The sequence below is a fragment of the Halichoerus grypus genome, chromosome 12, assembly GCF_964656455.1.
Source record: "Halichoerus grypus chromosome 12, mHalGry1.hap1.1, whole genome shotgun sequence".
NCBI lineage: Eukaryota > Metazoa > Chordata > Mammalia > Carnivora > Phocidae > Halichoerus > Halichoerus grypus.
In genome coordinates this window covers 55,895,362-55,914,453 of record NC_135723.1, presented here as the reverse complement: position 1 = coordinate 55,914,453, position 19,092 = coordinate 55,895,362, and the positions used below count along the sequence as shown (strand labels likewise).

The 19,092-nt window shown below is 36.9% G+C and overlaps 1 pseudogene; it reads left to right on the top strand.

Annotated features, from left to right (window-relative positions):
- Positions 1 to 6,559: 6,559 nt before the first annotated feature.
- Positions 6,560 to 8,560, top strand: LOC118548585 (large ribosomal subunit protein uL4-like; annotated as a pseudogene).
- Positions 8,561 to 19,092: the final 10,532 nt, after the last annotated feature.

Genomic DNA, 19,092 nt, shown 5'->3' with positions numbered 1-19,092 from the left:
CCAAGACCCTGAGATCATGACCCAAGCAGAAATCAAGAGTCAGATGCGGGCATTTGGGTGGCTCAGTTGGTTAAGCGACTGCCTTCGGCTCAGGGAATGAGCCTGGAGTCCTAGGATCGAGTCCCGCGTCGGGCTCCCTGCTCAGCAGGGAGTCTGCTTCTCCCTCTGACCCTTCCCCCTCTCATGCTCTCTCTATCTCATTCTCTCTCTCAAATAAATAAATAAAATCTTAAAAAAAAAAAAAAAGTCAGATGCTTAACTGCCTGAGCCACCCAGGTGCCCCTTCTATTTCTTCTTATTTCTATTCTACATTTAGTAATAAAAAATAAACATTATGAAAAAATACAACTTTAAGAAGCAACAAAAAAGTCTAAGGTATAGTTTAATACCTCTCATTTATTATTTTTAAAAAGCAATACATAAATAATCAAATTTTCATTTGTCAATTCAACCAGAATCCTAAAATTGTCAAAAGTTCTCTACCTAGGAGTTGATTCTCAACTTCTAGACTGCCATAGTCTTCAAAGGTCCCAATTTCTTTATTCCTAGAGGCCAGCTGTCTTTTCCATCCCAGCACCAATTGGTCTCTTCACCCTTTGCTGTGTAGGCTTATCTTGTACCACAAACCCTTCATACATACAAAAGTTATTTTTGCTACAAATAAGAATATAAAGCTATACACTGATACATGTGTATTAGACTTATAGGTTATGTGAAAGGTTATATACAGAGAAGATACAACTTGCCATAAATTAGTTATAAGACACATGATGGAGCATCTGGCCAGGGCCAAAAAAAAAAATCTTCCTGATTTGGTAGAACATTAAAAACTGAATGCCTCTGGGTATGCAGGAGAACATAGTCAAAAGAGTCAACAGTTTTAAACAGTAACAGTGAAGAATACAGTAACTATGAAATGCATTTTCTATTTCTCAAAATTTTTTTAAGAAAAGACATCCATCTTCTAAATCCCTCAAATGGACTACTATAATTTCTACTCTTCAAAAATGTATAATGAACACAAAATTTTGGGAACACTGAGGTAGGTAACACTTCTTTCTATTCTCTCTACATGTAATGCCTCTGTTCCCTTTCTCTCAAACACTGATAATAAAGAATGCAAAAACTATTTAGCCTGCGTCTGATTTCCCTAAAATTGAGAGACATTTCCCTCAAATTGGTGTGAGAGTTAATGAACTCACTTTAATCTCTTACTCAAACCAGAACTGACAGTTTTGTATTCCATATTACATTATTTATTTGTTCTACATAGATGGTCCCTGGCACTGGCTTTGGCCTGAAAAATGAGCTTTAATTACAAACTATTTCTATTAAAGGGAGGGTATCTCCTACAATAGAGTATTTTGATTAATAAACTTGCACAGAAATTAAAATTTATTTCTTTTTTTTTTTAAAGATTTTATTTATTTATTTGACAGATAGAAACACAGTGAGAGAGGGAACCCAAGCAGGGAGAGTGGGAGAGGGAGAAGCAGGCTTCCGCGGAGCAGGGAGCCCGATGCGGGGCTCGATCCCAGGGCCCTGGGATCCTGACCTGAGCCGAAGGCAGACGCTTAATGACTGAGCCACCCAGGCACCCCTAAAATTTATTTCTTTACATGTATAGTGAATCTTTCTGCCAGCCATTCAAGAAAATCTCTGCACTTGAAACAAACAAGCTTCTAATTTACCAAAGTCGTGAAATAATGTATGGCTTGTTACCTAAGAACATTTTATTTCTTATACAGAAGTTATCCTTCCATTTCATTTCAAGAAAATAAGGGGAAATAGATTTTTAACTCTCAATAATGTAAGGGCAGTAAACAGACTCATGCAAAAATAGTGGAGATGCACTTCATTTTGCTCTCTAGAATAGAGTCTCAGGTAGCTTTGCTGACCCCAAAATTGACTCACTTCTCCTAAGAGATACTACTGTAGGATTAATGGCACTTACAAAGCACTTTTCCCCCCCCCCAACAGATATGCCTTGTCTCAACAACCATACTGAAAACTTTCTAGAATAAAGACTCATACCTCTTAGTGTCTTCAGCATCTATCCTGGTGCCCCACGAATAATTTCAACGATGATAAATGTGATCCTTGCCAAGAACCTAGCCTTTCCTGCCTCACTTTCCTTCCTCCTCTGTAAACGAATAGTACTTGTACTTTTGTTGTGAAGATTAAATGAGATAATGTAGACATAATGCCTAGCACCCCCCCTCCACCTTGTGCACTGTGGTAATTGATTGTACATAGGCTTTCATTATGAAACAAAATAACATTTCCACACTTCATAAATTTTTAACACAAAAGGAGGTAAAAATTTAAAGCAGTAGATCAAACTAACAACCAAAGTATATTTTAAAATCAATTGTTACGTCAGGGTCTGAAGGTTTACTTAATTATACTGATGGGGTTCAGGCAGGCCACCCTAGAATGTGCCGATTTGGCATATGGATTATTTGAGCTGAAGGCAAATCAAGGCCCAGCAGACTCAAGAAGAGCTTTTTACCTCCCCTTTAACTACCAAAAAAAATTTAGATACCGGGCCTATAACAGGAAGAGAGCTATTACCAGAGATAATCTTTTAATCAGAAAGACTTATCCACATGACATGGCAAACATTTGTTTACCAAACATTTGCTCTTCCCAACTTCCTGTGAATGGTCTTCTTTCCCTTTGGAGCCCCAGATGCCTACCCTTTTCTCTTTAGCCCAAGATGGCATTTAAGCCTCAATTGCCTATCTTTGACCCTCTCATGCCTCTGTCAGGCTCCCATACATACAAAATTAAATTTGCTTTTTAATTAATCTGTCTTATTTCAATGTAATTATTAGACCAGCCAAAAAACCTAAAAGAAAAGAAGGGGTAAGTTTTCTTCCCCTACAACATTGAAGTTATCTATGGCTACTCTGGCTTAGATTTTCACTACACATGTGCTATAGTCATGAAAGAACAAACCACATACCTTCCCAACTTGCAAAAATAAAATGAAATAATTTTGTCAAGCTCGGGACGCCTGGGTGGCTCAGTCGGTTAAGCGTCTGCCTTCGGCTCAGGTCGTGATCCCAGGGTCCTGGGATCGAGTCCCGCATCGGGCTCCCTGCTCCGTGGGGAGCCTGCTTCTCCCTCTGCCTCTGTCTCTCTCTCTCTCTGTCTCTCATGAATAAATAAATAAAATCTTAAAAAAAAAAATAATAATAATAACAATTTTGTCAAGCTCATTAATTAGTAAAAAATCAAATTTAAAATAACCTCTAAGCACTATGAAACAGAAAAAAAAAAAGTGTCATTTAGCAGGGCATAAAGTTTATTGTTAAAGAAAAAGCTGAAAATTCTTATAACAGCCCAAAAGAAATTATCTAGGTTTTCCTACTATAGCAAATTGTAATCACATATTTATCTGCTATGACTTAGGCTTATGTGGGGACTGAAAAGATATAGTGGAAATAAAATTTACTGAATCATAAATCAGATTGCAGAAGATGATGCAACCCATGACTCAAGCAAGTACAATAGTGATGATCAAAATTATGCTGGCATTTTTCATATACATTTTGTCATAGCAATTGTAATTTGTAGTTATCAGCTGATTATCATAAGTGGAGCTGATGTTAGATAAAAATGAGTCATGATGTTCAAGTAAAAGCAAATAAATGTTAAAATATTATTCTGTATAATATTTTTAGGCAGTTACAAAAACATGATGATAATCATCTAAGTCTGTACCTTAGTAAAAAGTTGTTCAAGAAATACTTTATATTGCCCAAATATCTGTTGTAAAATTTCCTCAGCAGTAATTAATCTTTCTCTAAACAAACTAGTAATGGTAAAAAAAAAAAAAAAAAAGTGTGGGGTGGAAATTCAGTGAGAAGAGTTCAGGAAAGAGGAGAGAGAAGACAAAGGAAGGGAGAGAAGATATGCAAGACAGGTATGCAATATAGACATTATTTACCTTTTAAGGAAATGAAGAACAGTAAAGATCTTCAAAGCTCCAGCCCTTCAGGCTATATGTATAATGACTCTTCTTTGTCAAGTACAATTGAAAGAATACATGTAAAAGCAGAATACAGTGATAAAGTTTGCCAATAATTTAATTTTTGAACTAAGTAATTTTGTGATCCTATTTCTTTGGAATATCCCTTCTTTCTGTAAAACAAAAACCCTTCTAAAAACAACTGTAATGTTTATTCTCCATGAATCTTTCCACCTTACTATCAAAAATTCCAAAATGTGACATTAAATTCTTTAAGAAAGACATCTCTACTTACACTAAAATTCTCCCAACACCTTTTATTCTGAATAGCTTCATTTTATGAAAAAAAAACAAACAAACTACTCTGTTTTGTAGACAGCTTATCAAATATTCTCTCCTTAAAAAAAAGAAAAAAAGACTTTAAATTGAAAAATCCTTCCCCCTGGTTATTCCAGTAGACAGTTTAATATATTTGGCTATACTATTAGATTCTTACCTCAATGATTTTATTCTCTAGTATGTAGAAACAAATTGATAGTTGATGACGTCTAACATAGAGAGAAATTGAGGATTCCTTTAAGGGGAAGAAAAAGAAGAGTATTTTTTGGTTAAAATGTATTTCAACATAGTTAGGCTCTACTGTCCTTTAAAAATGACAATATTCTTTTTTCCATTAAAAACAGAAAAATATTTTCATCTGGGAGCCAATTTTAAACTATGAAGAATATTTAAAGTTAACCCTTTTATCCTTTATTAAAAGAAAATAAAAATCGAACAATCACACTTCTTAAAGAATAGATTTATTAATTCCTACAAAACAGCCTTCAGAAAAATGATTCAAATTATTCTTTATGTGTATCTATTTAACAAATATTCACTGAATGCCTGTCACTGTGCTAGGTATAGTCCCAAACTTCATGGAGTTTATGTTTAAAGAGATAAAAACATAAATCACACTAAAGAAAAATTATAATTGTGATGAGTTTTCATTGCACAAAAAAAATATGGATATTTCCATTTCCATAACTAATTTTAACCTTCTTAAAATAATAATTTCAAATAGGTGATAATATAAACATACTTGCAGCATAACCCAAAACTTTTGACCTGGATGCTGTGGAGTCAGAAAGTCAAGTTCCAGGCAAAAGAAATTGTGGCAAAGGCTTTCTGAACAATAAAATAAATATATAACCTAAATTACTTTAGATCTTAATGAAAAAGAGATATACTGTACCTTTACCGAATAAACAAGTCTGATTGGCATTTGGAAGTTACCTTCACTAAAACCCTTCCTTGCAGATGCTTATCCCAGGATGCTGTGGGTCCAGAGCTACACCTGGTGGCCATACACAAACTTACAAGAAACTGTTCTAAACCTTTTAATGGAAATTTAGAAGTTATGCCTGTTAATCAAAAATAAGCATCTCTCAAGAAATTATTATTACTTGATAACTGAGGGAAGTGTTAAATTTTTCATGAAAAATAAATTTTAAAATATTATGGCAAAGTGTAACAACAGGTTAGTGGCAGAATTTAAGTGGTAATATATGGATATTCACTGGAAAATTCTTTTATCTTTGCTGTATGTTGGTAAACTTTCATAATAAAATGTTGAAAAAATTAAGGATTTTAAAAAATGTTCCATCACTGTTATTTATAGCACAAACACATTTTTAGGTAGTGTTTCCTTGTGTAAATGAGCATAATATATGTCTTCATAATTCAGCTTGTGTAACACTCTATAATATTGACATACAATGAATTATTAAAGGAGTCATTTATTCTACATTTATTCAATTTCCAATTTAACATCTACAAGTGCCTATTTTTGTTTCTGTTAAAACATGTTTCAAAGGCAAATTTTTTTTTAAGATTTTATTTATTTATTTGACAGAGAGAGAGACAGGAGAGAGGGAACACAAGCAGGGGGAGAGGGAGAAGCAGGCTTCTCGCTGAGCAGGGAGCCCGATGCCGGGCTTGATCCCAGGACCCTGGGATCATGACCTGAGCCGAAGGCAGATGCTTAACGACTGAGCCACCCAGGAACGCCCAAAGACAAATTTTTTAAGAGTGATATCACTGGGATCAAAGGAGATAATCATTTTTATGGCTCATGAGATATTATCAAACTACTGTATACCAACTTCACACTGTTTTCATAAATGAAAACCGACACCAATTTAACCACAACCATGGGACCTAGCCATTTTAATATTTTGCTGCTTTACTAAGCATAAAAATATAATCCAGAGGTTAATTTGCACTTCTTTTATTTTTGAAAAATTTTTACATATTTATTTCTGTATTCACCTACTGGAATCTTAATAATTTTTTATGAATTTGAATAATCACTTTATGGGTTATAACTATTAACCCACTATCTCCTAAACTCAGGCAAGTTTTTCTCATCAGCTACCATCCTTTACCATTTTCATTATGTTTATGTTTATATATTCTAATCTGTCAGTCTCATCCTTTGTGATTTCTTCAATCCATTTAGAACTAAGAAATAGACTATTTCTTCATAAATCTAATAAATATTCTAAAACATTTTTGTTTTCTTTTTTCCCTAAAAGAGCCACAGGACTGAAAGGAGCATGGTCCTCTCTTCTCCCTGCCATGGCATACGCTCATCTGTTGATATCAATATACTACAAAAAGGGGGAGTCATTTGGCAAAAATGTTACTTTGCCTGCCAGTTTCAAGGCTCCTATTCGACCTAATGTTGTGAACTTTGTTCACCAGCTTGTGCAAAAACAACATACAGCCCTATGCTGTCAGTGAATTAGCCAGTCATCAAACCAGGGCTGGTCTTGGGGTACTGGCAGAACCGTGGCTTGAATTCCCAGAGTTCGAGGCGGTAGGACTCACTGATCTGGTCAGGGTGCTTTTGGAAATATGTGTCATGGGGGGCCGCACATTTGCACCAACCAAAACCTGGAGCCATTAGCGCTGCAGAGTGAACACAACACAAGAGATATATCATCTGTTCTGCCCTGGCTGCCTCAGCCTTACCAGCACAGGTCATGTCTAAAGGTCATCATACTGAGGAAGTTCCTGAACTTTCTTTGGTGGTTGAAGATAAAGCTGAAGGCTACAAGAGGACCAAGGAGGGGGTGCCGGGGTGGCTCAGTTGGTTGAGCGTCCAACTCTTGATTTTGGCTCAGGTCATGATCTCAGGGTTGTGGGACTGGGCCCCGGCTCCACACTCAGTGGGAAGTCTGCTTTAGATTCTCTCTCTCCCTATCTCTCTGCCCCTTCCCCTCCCCACACATGTGTGCTCACTCGCTCTCTCTCTCTAAAATAAATAAATAAATCTTAAAAAAAAAAAAAAAAGAAAGAAAAAGAAGACCAAGAAGGTTGTTTTGCTTCTTAAGAAACTTAAAGCCTGCTGGGCTGAAGCCTTTATTTGTTGGTGCAAGGCTCTAGTGTTTTTCCTGCCTCAGTCATGGAAGCCTATACAGAAAAAGGGGCCAGAAACTCAAAGGAGTTTGGAATGCTGAGCCCCCTACACGGAGAGCAGCTGTTCTGTAGAATCCCACAGCCCTGTCATGCACTTTATAGGAATGAGAAATAAACTTTTGTTAAACTATGAAAGGAAAGAAAAGAAAAGAAAAGAAAAGAAAAGAAAAGAAAAGAAAAGAAAGGAAAGGAAAGGAAAGGAAAGGAAAGGAAAGGAAAGGAAAGGAAAGGAAAGAAGGAAGGAAGGAAGGAAGGAAGGAAGGAAGGAAGGAAGGAAGGAAGGAAGGAAGGAAAGAAAGAAAAAAAAAGAGAAGAAAGAAAGAAAGAAAAGGAAAGAAAGAAAGAAAAGAAAGAAAGAAAGAAAGAAACCTACAACCTGGGATAATATAAAAAAGATCTACGCCTCTCTGCAAATGAGAGCTGGCAAGGGCAAAATGAGAAACAGTCATCGTACTCAGCAAAGGGGACCCTGCATCATCTATAATGATGCAATGGTATCACCAAGACCTTCAGAAACATCCCTGGAATTAATCTACTTAATATAAGCAAACTGGACATTTTGAAACTTGCTCCTGGTGGGCATGTGGGACTTTTCTGAGTTTGGACTGAAAGAGCTTTCCTCAAGTTAGATGATCCGTATGGCACTCGACATAAGGCTGCCTCCCTCAAGAGTAACTACAACCTTCCCATGCACAAGATGCTTAATACAGATCTTAGCAGAACCTTGAAAAGCTCAGAGATCCAAAAAGCCCTCTGAGCACCATGCAAGAAGAGTCATCGCAGAGTCCTAAAGAAGAATCCACTGAAAAACCTGACAATCATGTTGAAGCTAAACCCACATACAAAGACCATGCACTGGAACACCATTCTTTGCCAGACCAAGAATCACAAGTTCCAGATGGATAAGACAGTGGCAGCCTTAGAAGCCAAACGAGATAAGAAGGGGGATCCAGGCAAGAAGCTGTGGGAGCGAAGAAAGGAAAGAAGGTTGTTTGTGTTCAGAAGCCAAAGAAATGTTTGGTGAGAAAAAAGGCTGCAGCTACCAAGAAACCAGCAGCTGAGAAGAAGCCTGCAGGAAAGAAAAAAAAAACCATCACAGAAAAAAAGAAGCCTGCTGCATAAACTTTGTTTACTCCATAAATGTCAAATCACTATGGGCAGCTAATTTTGAATAAAGACCTGATCAAAGGCAGGAGAAACATGAAAAAAATTAATAAATCATTTTAAAATAGATTAAAATAAAATCATTTTAATCTATACACATTCAATTCAGAAAGTAAAATTCCCTTTAAGAAGATGAGAAGGAAATAAATAAAAATATGGCTGGTAAAACTGAGACTTCATTCTCCCAGAGCACTGGTTTTAAATGTGGTCCTCCCCAGTAGATGCATCAGAGATACTTAAGGGAACTTGTTATAAACATAGATTCTTCAGTCCTATCTCTGATACACTGAAGCAGAATCTCTGAGTACGGACACTGGGAAACTTTCATTTTTTAAAAAGATAACCAGATGATTCTCATGCAGATTTAGGATCAAAATTACAAATCAGGAGCAAGATTTTGGTGAGTCATGCACATGGAATTATTAAGATGCCTGAAAATCAGGAGACACTCAAATACAGTCTGCATGAACACATACATGCATTTTTTTTCTTATAGGATAGTTTTTTGAGGTATAATTCACACACAACAAAATTCAACCTTTTTAAAAAGTGAATAATTCAGTGGTTTTCATATATCCAGAGTTGTGAAACCATCACCACTATCTAATTAGAGAATATTTCCATCACACCAAAAAGGACACCCATACCCATCAGCAGTCATACCCTCTCCCTACTACTCCCCATCCCCAGGCAATCCCTAATCTACCTTCTATCTTGATAAATTTACCTATTTTGGACATTCCATAATACCCAGAAATGAAATGTTCAGATAAATGAAATCATACAGTATGCAGTCTTTTGTGACTGACTTCTGACATTACACTTTAATGTTTTTAAGGTTCATCCATGTTGTGGCATGTTTTAGTATTTCATTCCTTTTTATTGCTAAGTAACATTCCATCATATGGATACACAACCATTATGTTTATTTTTTCATCAGTAGATGGATACTTGGATTGTTTCAACTTTTTGGCTATTATAAATATGCTGCCATGAATGTTCATGTATGAGGTTTTTGTGTGAACATAACTTTTCATGACTATTAGGTCATTAGCTAGAGTTAACTCGCCAGGCTGTAAGGTAACTCCACGTATAACATTTAGAGGAATTGTCAAACTGTTTCTCAAAGCAACTGTGCCATTATACATTTCCACCAGCATTACCAGTTTCTACCAGTCCTCCTCAACAGTTGTCATCTGACTTTTCAATTCTAGCCCTCCTAGTGGGTATGAGGTAGTATCTCATTATAGTTTGATTTGCATTTCTCTAATGATTAATGACATTGACTATTTTCTCATGTGCTTATTGGCCATTTGCATATCTTCTTTGGAGAAATGTCTATTCAGACCCTTTACCCATTTTTACATTGGTTTGTTTTTTATTATTGAGTTATAAGAGTTCTTTATACTAAATACAAGTCCTCTAGAAAATATAGGAATTGAAACTACTTCTCCCATTCTGTAGGTTGTCTTTTTACTTTCTTAATAGTGTCCTCTGAAGCACAAAAATTTGTAATTTAATAAATTCCAATATATCTAATTTTTCTTCTCTTGTGCTTTTGGCATCCTATTTCAGAAAACTTTGTCTAACCCAAGATCACAGAGATTTACACCTATGTCTTCTTCCAAGAGTTTTATAGTTTTAAAGTTTTATTGCTTTACATTAGGTCTGTGAACCATTTTGAGTTCATTTTTGCATGTAGTATGAGATAGGGGTGCAACTTCATTCTTTTACATATCCAGTTGTCTCAGCATCATTTGTTGAAAAGACTTCTTTCCTTAGTAAATTGTCCTAATACATTTGTCAAAAATCAGCTGACCATTATGAAATTTATAATAGAAACTCTCAATCCTATTCCATGGATCTATATTCTATCCTTATGCCAGCACCCACACCATCTTGATTACTATTGCTTTAGAGTAAGTTTTGAAATTAGGAGTGTATTCCTAGAAAAATTAGATTTTTTTTATTTGTTTTGGTTATTCTGGGTCTATTTCATTTCCATATGAATTTTAGGATCAGCTTGTCAATTTCTGTAAATATAGACACACAGATTTTGATAGAGATTGTGTTGAATCTTTAGATGATTGGGGAGTATCTCCAACTTGCCAGTATTGTCTTCCAATCCATTAACATTACTTTCACTTTATTTTGGTCTTCCTACTTTCTTTCACCAATGTTTTGTAGTTTTAGTGTACAAGTCTTATGTTTCTTTTGTTAAATTTTTCCTAATTATTTCATTCTTTCTGATGCTATTGTAAATGGAATTTTTTTTATTTTTATTTTTTTTAGATTTTATTTATTTATTTGAGAGAAAGGGAGAGCACAGAGGGAGAGGGTGAGGGAGAAGCAGACTCCCTGCTGAGCAGAAACCCGGACATGGGGCCCAGTCCCAGGATCCTGGGATCATGACTTGAGCCAAAGACAGACACTTAACTGACTGAGCGACCCAGGTGCCCCTGGAATTGTTTTCTTAATTTCACTTTCAGTTATAGAAATTTCTAGAGTATAGAAATGCAATTTATTTTTGCGTAATGGTCTTGTATCTGTAACCATGCTGAACTTATTAGTTCTAAAAGTTTTTTAATGGACTTAGATTTTCATTTTTAAGATTTTTAAAAGATAAATCTAAGTCTATTTTTAAGATCATCTATGTACAAGATCATGCCATCTGCAAATAGGGAGAGTTTTACATCTTCCTTTTCATCTTTATACTAAATACAAGTCCTCTAGAAAATATAGGAATTGAAACTACTTCTCCCATTCTGTAGGTTGTCTTTTATGTCTTTTTCTTGTCTAATTGCCCTGGCTAGAACAAAATAGTCCAATGTTGAATAGAAGTAGCAGGAGTGGACATCTCTGTCTTGTTACTGGAAAGCATTCATAGTGTTTTACCATTAAAGTATAATGTTAACTGTGGATTATTTATAAATATTATTTATCAAGTTGAGGATGTTCCTTACTATTCTTAGTTTGTAGAGTGTTTTTATCATGAAAGGTTGCTGGATTTTGTCAAATGCTTTTTCTGTATTTATTAACATGATCATTGAGTTTTGCCTTTATTTTGTCAATACAGTATATTATATTGATCAATTTTCAAACATTAAACCTGCCTTGTGTTCTTGAGATAAATCCCAGTTGTTCATGGATATAAATAATCCTTTTTAAATGTTTCTAGATTTGGAAGGAGAGAAAATGGCAAAAGAGAAGGATCCTGAGCTTACCCTGTCCCAAAAGACACACCAAGGTAACAGCTACCTTTAGGCAACTAACGCTGAAAATGACTTGAAGACTGGCAGAACAGACCTTCCATAGCTAGTCACAGAGAAAATGCCACATTAAAAAGGGTAGGAGGGGCAGAGATGCTGTTGAGAAACAGACCCCCAGAGTGACCAACCACAAATGGAAGGGACAACACAAGCAAAGAGAAGTAAAAGGATCAGACCCCACACTAGGTGTCACCGGCATTGGAGAACTGCACTGGGAAGATGAGTCCCCATAATGTCTGGCTTTGAAAACTAGGAGGGCTTAACTCCGTGAGATTTAAAAATCAATGGGCTTGACTCCAGGACTCCAGGAGGGCAATAGGAAACCAAGTTCCTGCCTTTAATAGCCAGCATACTAAATAATTCAGCCCAAGATACAGCACAAAAGCAGCACCTGGAGTATACATAAAGGAAATTTACTAATATCAGGATGTGTGCCAGAGGGGCAAACACCTGCAGATTTCTACAGGAATGAAAGTGCTAGTGGACACCATTTCTCCTCCTCTCCCCAAGCCTAGATAGCTAGACGTTTGCAGGAGCCAGGGCCAACACTCTCCATCTACCTTACCAGCGCCTCATACCCTCCCCCACTGTTCCCTTGTGGCCCCACCTCAACCCACCCACCTCAGCAAGCATCTCTCCAAAGTGGCTCCTACTCTACCACACGCAGCAGGAAGCCTCAGCCAGGACCAGTGCCACTCCAAAGTGACTCCTCCCCTGGGGAGGCAGAGACAATAACTACACACATCAGCGTACCCCGTTCCTGCAGCCAGACCTCTTAGCTGGCTGTGCAGGGAGCAATCCCTGTCTTTCTGTGGGCATGCAGCTATGGCAGAAAGGCTAACTACAGATGGCTATGCTGCCTGCTGGACTCACCTACCAATGAACCTGCAGCAGCTTCAGCCAATCCATTCAACAGTACAGGGAGCAAAACATGCTCAGTGTACCTATAGCAGGCAAAGCAGGCCATTGAAGCAAGCTGGGCTAAAAACAATCATGGCTTAGATACAAGAGGAGAGCACATGGAGCCCACACAGGGGACACCCCTGGAGTGCCTGATTCTGGTGGCTTGGGGGGATTGCACAATAGGGTACCACAAGACCTCTTCTACACAAGGCCACTACTTTCAAGACCAGGAAATGTAGCTGACCTATCTAATACATAAAACAAACACAGAGAGGGGCGCCTGGGTGGCTCAGTCGTTAAGCGTCTGCCTTCGGCTCAGATCATGATCCCAGGGTCCTGGGATCAAGCCCCACATCGTGCTCCCTGCTCAGCGGGAAGCCTGCTTCTCCCTCTCCCACTCCCCCTGCTTGTGTTCCTGCTGTCGCTATCTCTCTCTCTGTCAAATAAATAAATAAAATCTATAAAGAAAAAAAAAACACAGAGAGTTAGACAAAATGAGGAGACAAAGGATTATGTCCCAAATTAAAGAATAAGACAAAATCAACAGTAAAAGAGCTAAATGAAATGGAGATAAGAAATATGCCTGACAAAAAATTCAAGGTAATGGTCATAAAGATACTCACTGGATTTTAGAAAAGAGTGGATGAACTCAATGAGAACTTCAACAAACAGATAAAAAATATTTAAAAAAAAAAAAAAGAACCAGTGAGAGCTGAAGAATTCAATAACTGCAAAGAAAAAATAAACTAGAGGGACTCAAAAGTAGAGTAGAGGATGCAAAATGGATCAGCGATGTGGTAGACAGGATAATGGAAAGCAACAAGGCTGAGCAACAAAAAGAAAAATAATAAAACATGAGAATGGGTTGAGGGAAATCTGTGGCATCATCAAGAATAATAACATTCACATTATAGGGATCCCAGAAGGAAAAGAGAAAGGGAAGAAAATTTATTTGAAGAAATAATAGCTGAAGACTTCCCTAATCTGGGGTAAAAAACAGACATCCAGGTCCAGGAATCACAAAGAACCCCAAATAAGATGAGCCCAAAGAGGTCCACATCAAGACACATGATAATTAAAATGCCAAAGATTAAAGAGAGAAGTGTAAAAGCATCAAGAAAAAGCAACTAGGGCACCTGGGTGGCTCAGCTGGTTAAGCGACTGCCTTCAGCTCAGGTCATGATCCTGGAGTCCTGGGATCGAGTCCCACATTGGGCTCCCAGCTCAGCAGGGAGCCTGCTTCTCCCTCTGGCCCTCTTCCCTCTCATGCTGTTTCTCTCTTGCTCGCTCTCTAATAAATAAATAAATAAAATCTTTTTGAAAAAAAGAAAAAAAGCAACTACTCACATATAAGGGAAACCATATAACCTGATTTTTCATCAGAAACTTTGCAGGCCAGAAGAGAGTGGCATGATATATTCAAAGTGCAGAAAGGAAAAAACCTACCACCAAGAATACTCTACCCAGCAAGATTACCATTCAAATTAGAAGGAAAGATAAAGAGTTTCCCAAACAAACATGTATTAAAGGAATTCATCACCACTAAATCAGCTTTACAAAAATGTTAAAGAGAATTCTTTTTTTTTTTTTTCACTTGTACTGATAATACTTTATTTTTTTCAGTTGAGAGGTAAGTATACACACGATCATTGTTTTGGGGGTTTTCTTCATCTTTGCATACTTGGAAAACAATTTTTTTAACTGAATATATTAGAAATCCAGCTTAACATCTATTGTTTTCAGATAGAAATTATTCTTAAGCTCTTCTTCTTCCAGGGAGCACACCCAGAAGCAGATAACCTCCCTCCTTTACACTGTGGTCCTTCACATTATGTTTAAAGTCACAATAAGTCCTTCCCATGCTGTCACCTGGAACATATAAGGTTAAGTACCATATGTCACATTTTTCCTCATGTCATGAGGCACACTGCAGAACACAGAAGACTTATTTGATGTTTTGTTGGCTTGCACCCTGAAGCTTTCTTTACAATACCTTCTATCCAGGAGCAGAGAGAAGGATCTGATATTTATTTTTCCCATGTTTTGTTTCCCCTGGACCTTCCATGAGATATCTCAGCAGTAGAGCAGGCAACCAAACATTTAATCCATGAATCAGGAAAACTACTAATGTTTACCCCTCAAGTCCAACTGAGATACTGGAGCTAAAAAGAATTCTTTAAGTGAAAAAGAAAAGGGCATAACTAGAAGAAAATTATAAAAGAAAAAAATGTAATGGGTAAAAGCAAACATGGTAAAGGTAGTAGATCAATCACTATTATAAAGCTAATATGAAGGTTAAAAGACAGAAGTATTAAATCAATTATATATAAAATATTAGTTAATGGATTCACAAAATAAAAAGCTGTAAAGCATTACAATATATATATAAAATGTGGAAGGGAAATTAAAAATGTACTGCTTTTAGAATGTGTTCGAATTTAAGCAACCATCAGCTTAATACAGACTGCTGTATACTTAGGATGTTATATATGAACTTCATGGTAACCACAAATCAAAACCTGTAATACATAAATAAAAAATAAAGAGTAAAAAGCCAAGCATAACACTAAAGAAAGCCATCAAACCTGGGGGAAGAGAACAAGAAAAGAAAGGAACAGAGAAGACCTACAAAAGAACCAGAAAACAATTAACAAAATGGCCATAAGTACATACCATTTGTAATTACTTTAAATGTAAATGATCTAAATGTTCTAATCAAAAGACACAGGGTGGCAGAATGGTTAAAAAGGAAAAAGACCCATCTATATGCTGCCTGCAAGAATCTGACTTCAGACCTAAGGACATACAGACTGAAAGTGAAGGATGAAAAAATATGTTTCATCCAAATGGAAGAAAAAAAAAGCCAGGATAGCAATACTTATCAGACAAAATACTTTTTTTAAGATTTATTTATCTATTTTGAGAGAGAGAGAGAGAGTGAGCAGTGGCAGGGGGGGCACAAAGGAGAGGGAGAGAGAATCTCCAACAGACTCCACACTGAGCATGGAGCCCCATGTGGGGCTCGTTCTCATGACAGTGAGATCATGACCCAAGCCAAAATCAAGAGTCAGATGCTTAACCAACTGAGCCACACAGGCGCCCCCAAAATAGACTTAAAACAAAGACTGTAGGAGAGACTTCAGGTGTTACATATTGATAAAGGGATCAATCCAGTAAGAGAATATAACAATTGTAAAGATCTATGTACCCAACATAGAAGCACCTAAACACCTAAAAGTAAATATTAACAGACATAAGGGAGAAATTGACGATAATAAAATAATAGTAGGAAACTAACACTCTACTTACATCAATGGATAGATCACCCACACAGGAAATCAATAAGGAAACAGTGTCTTTGAACAACACATTAGACCAAATGGACCTAACAGATACACACAGAGTATTCCATCCAAAAAGAGAGTACATATTTGTTTCAAGTGCACATGAAACATTCTCCAAGATAGATCACCTTAGGTCAAAAAACAAGCTTCAATAAATTTAAGAAAATTGAAATTGTATCAAGCATCTTTCCAACCACAATGCAATGAAACTAGAAATCAATTACAAGGAAAAAACTGAAACCTCTTCTTTAAACATTTGGTCAATTCACCATGAAGTCATCTTAGCCTGACCTTTCCTTTGTAAGAATTTTTTTTCTTCTTTTTTTTTAAAGATTCATTCATCCATTTTGAGAGAGAGAGAGAGCAGAGAGAGGGAGAAAGAGAATCTCAAGCAGACACCCCGCTGAGCACAGAGCCCGAAGCAGTGCTCAGTCTCACAACCCTAAGACCATGACCTGAGACGAAATCAAGAGTTGGATGCTCATCTGACCAAGCCACCCAGGTGCCCATGTAAAAATTTTCTAATTACTAACTCTCTTTCCTCATTATTGATCTACTGGAATTTTCTGCTTCTTCTTGTGTCAGTGTCACAGGTTTGTGTCTTTCTAGGAATTTGTCCATTTCAGCTAGGTTATCTAATTGTTGACATACAGTTACTAATAGTATTCCCTTATAATCCTTTTTAATTCTGTATGGTCTGTAGTGAAGTTTTTTCATTTCTGATTTTAATAACTGGAGTGTTCTTTTTCTTGGTCAATCTAGCTGAAGTTTTCTCAATTTTGTTGAAGTTTACATAGAACCAACTTCTGGTCTCACGGATTTTCTTTATTGATTTTCTATTCTTTATTTCTGTTCACATCTTCATTATTTCCTTCCTTCTGCTTGTTTTGGCTTTACTTCGCTCATCTCTTTCTAGCTTCTTAACTAGATAGAAACTAAGGTTAAGTTAGGTTAGATTATTGATTGACATCTTCCTTTTTAAGTAAATTGTGGTCCAGTAGGTCTCAGGTCTCCACAATTGCCATGGTGTTGCTCAGCAAGCAGATAGCCCACTGGATTCTGGCCACATTGCCTCCTGGCATCATGGCTGAATGTTGCTAAAATTAGCTGGAAACCAATCTACAAACTGAACAAAAATCCTTGACTTTATTGCTGCAATTCCAGCATTCACATCCTTAGGGACCACATTCCCTCTGTATAGCAAGCAGCGGACCATATAATTGCCAAGTTGAAAATCACACTTGACTAGCTGGTTAGAGAACTTGAAGAATGTAGTGGTATATCTGACAAAGAGCTACTCACAGTAGGTTTTGTCAGCAGAGATGATGAGGGCAAAGGTTGTCATGGGGAAATGTATTCTCAGATTAGGTACAGTGTTGGTCTGGAACTCAATTATTAGGTCTACATTCAAGGGCCCTTCAAACCAAGGGAAATAGTAATGGAAGACCTATCAGCCTATTTATGCGGGAATAAGAGGGGTGTTTTACACCAAGTATATGATGCCACATGTCACAGATGGTCATGGATGGTGAGGATTGGGTTGTAAGGCTCTACAGCAATGGAGATCCTTAGGGCTGGATATACAGAGAACTCCAGTTTAATCTTCCTGCTATATTGTATCAAAAGCCACACCACTGGGGTGCCTGGGTGGCTCAGTTAGTTAAGTGTCCGACTCTTTTTTTTTTTTTTTTTTTGGTCTTTTATTCACCTCGTTGTCTGACTCTTTGGAAAGACTTTTTTTTTTTTTTTTTTTTTTGATAGGTCATTTTTTTTCTCCTTAAGCGTCCGACTCTTGATCTTAGCTCAGATCTTGATCTCAGGGTCGTGAGTTCAAGCCCCACATTGAGCTCCACACTAGGCATGGAGCCTACTTAAAAAAAAAAAAAAAAAAAAAAGCCACACCATTAAGAGAGATATAAATCTTGACTCAATACCTCCTCCAAAGCTTCAGAAAATTAAAAATCCCTTAAGTTCACTGCAGTGTTCTGCCAGCTTTTTGATCCTCTCTATTTCAAGATTGACAATCTCTGATGCCACAAAGTTGTGAACTCAGGCATGGTTGCTTGCAGCATCTTCCTTTATGCTAAGAAGATGCACTGGGTAGAGGAGTGAATAGTAGTTCCCTGCAAGAATCCCATCTATAGCAGTTGGTCTAGGTCTGGGAGGAGTTCTCTGGGCACACATGTCCCAGCTCTTGCCTCACAAAAGAAGGTATCAAAAGGCATTCATATTCTCCATTTTAATACTTTCCAACTGATCCTTTCTATTGTCAAAAATGATGTCACCTGGCTGTATTCCACATTCCAGGCAACAGTGTTCCCAGAAAGTGCTCCCAATCTGAATGCCAGCTTTGCCAATGTTAACAGAAAGGCATTTCCTCATGCTGATCTGAAGGTGTCAGCACCATGTGGTAGTAATTCTAAATCGTGTCTCTTACAGACAGTACATAATTTAGTATTTTTAAATATACTCTTCCAGTTTCTATCTTTTGCTTAGAAAGCTTAATACATTTGTATTTAATATATTAGCTATGGTGCATTTTACATCTTTCATTTTGCTTTCTGTTTTCAGTTATGTCTTATATCTTTCCTGTCTCTCTGTATCCCCATTACTGTCTTCTTTACTGTTAGATATTTCTAATATACCATTCCATTGTTTCCCCTTTATCACATTTTTTATTTTCTTAATAGTTTCCCTGGTAATTACAATTAAAACCTTACTTAAAGCAATCTAGTTTGGGTTAATACCAACTTAATTTCAATACCCACAATTTCAATGTTCAATAGCAAACAAAAACTTTGCCGCAATATACCTCCATTTGCTCCCCTCTCCTTTGTGCTATAATTGTCATACAAATTGTATCTTTACACATTATGTAAGCCCCTTAATACAGTTTTATAATTAATGCTTTATGCAGCTTTCTTTTAACTCTGATAGAAGAGTTACAGACAAAAATATACTTATACTGTCGTCT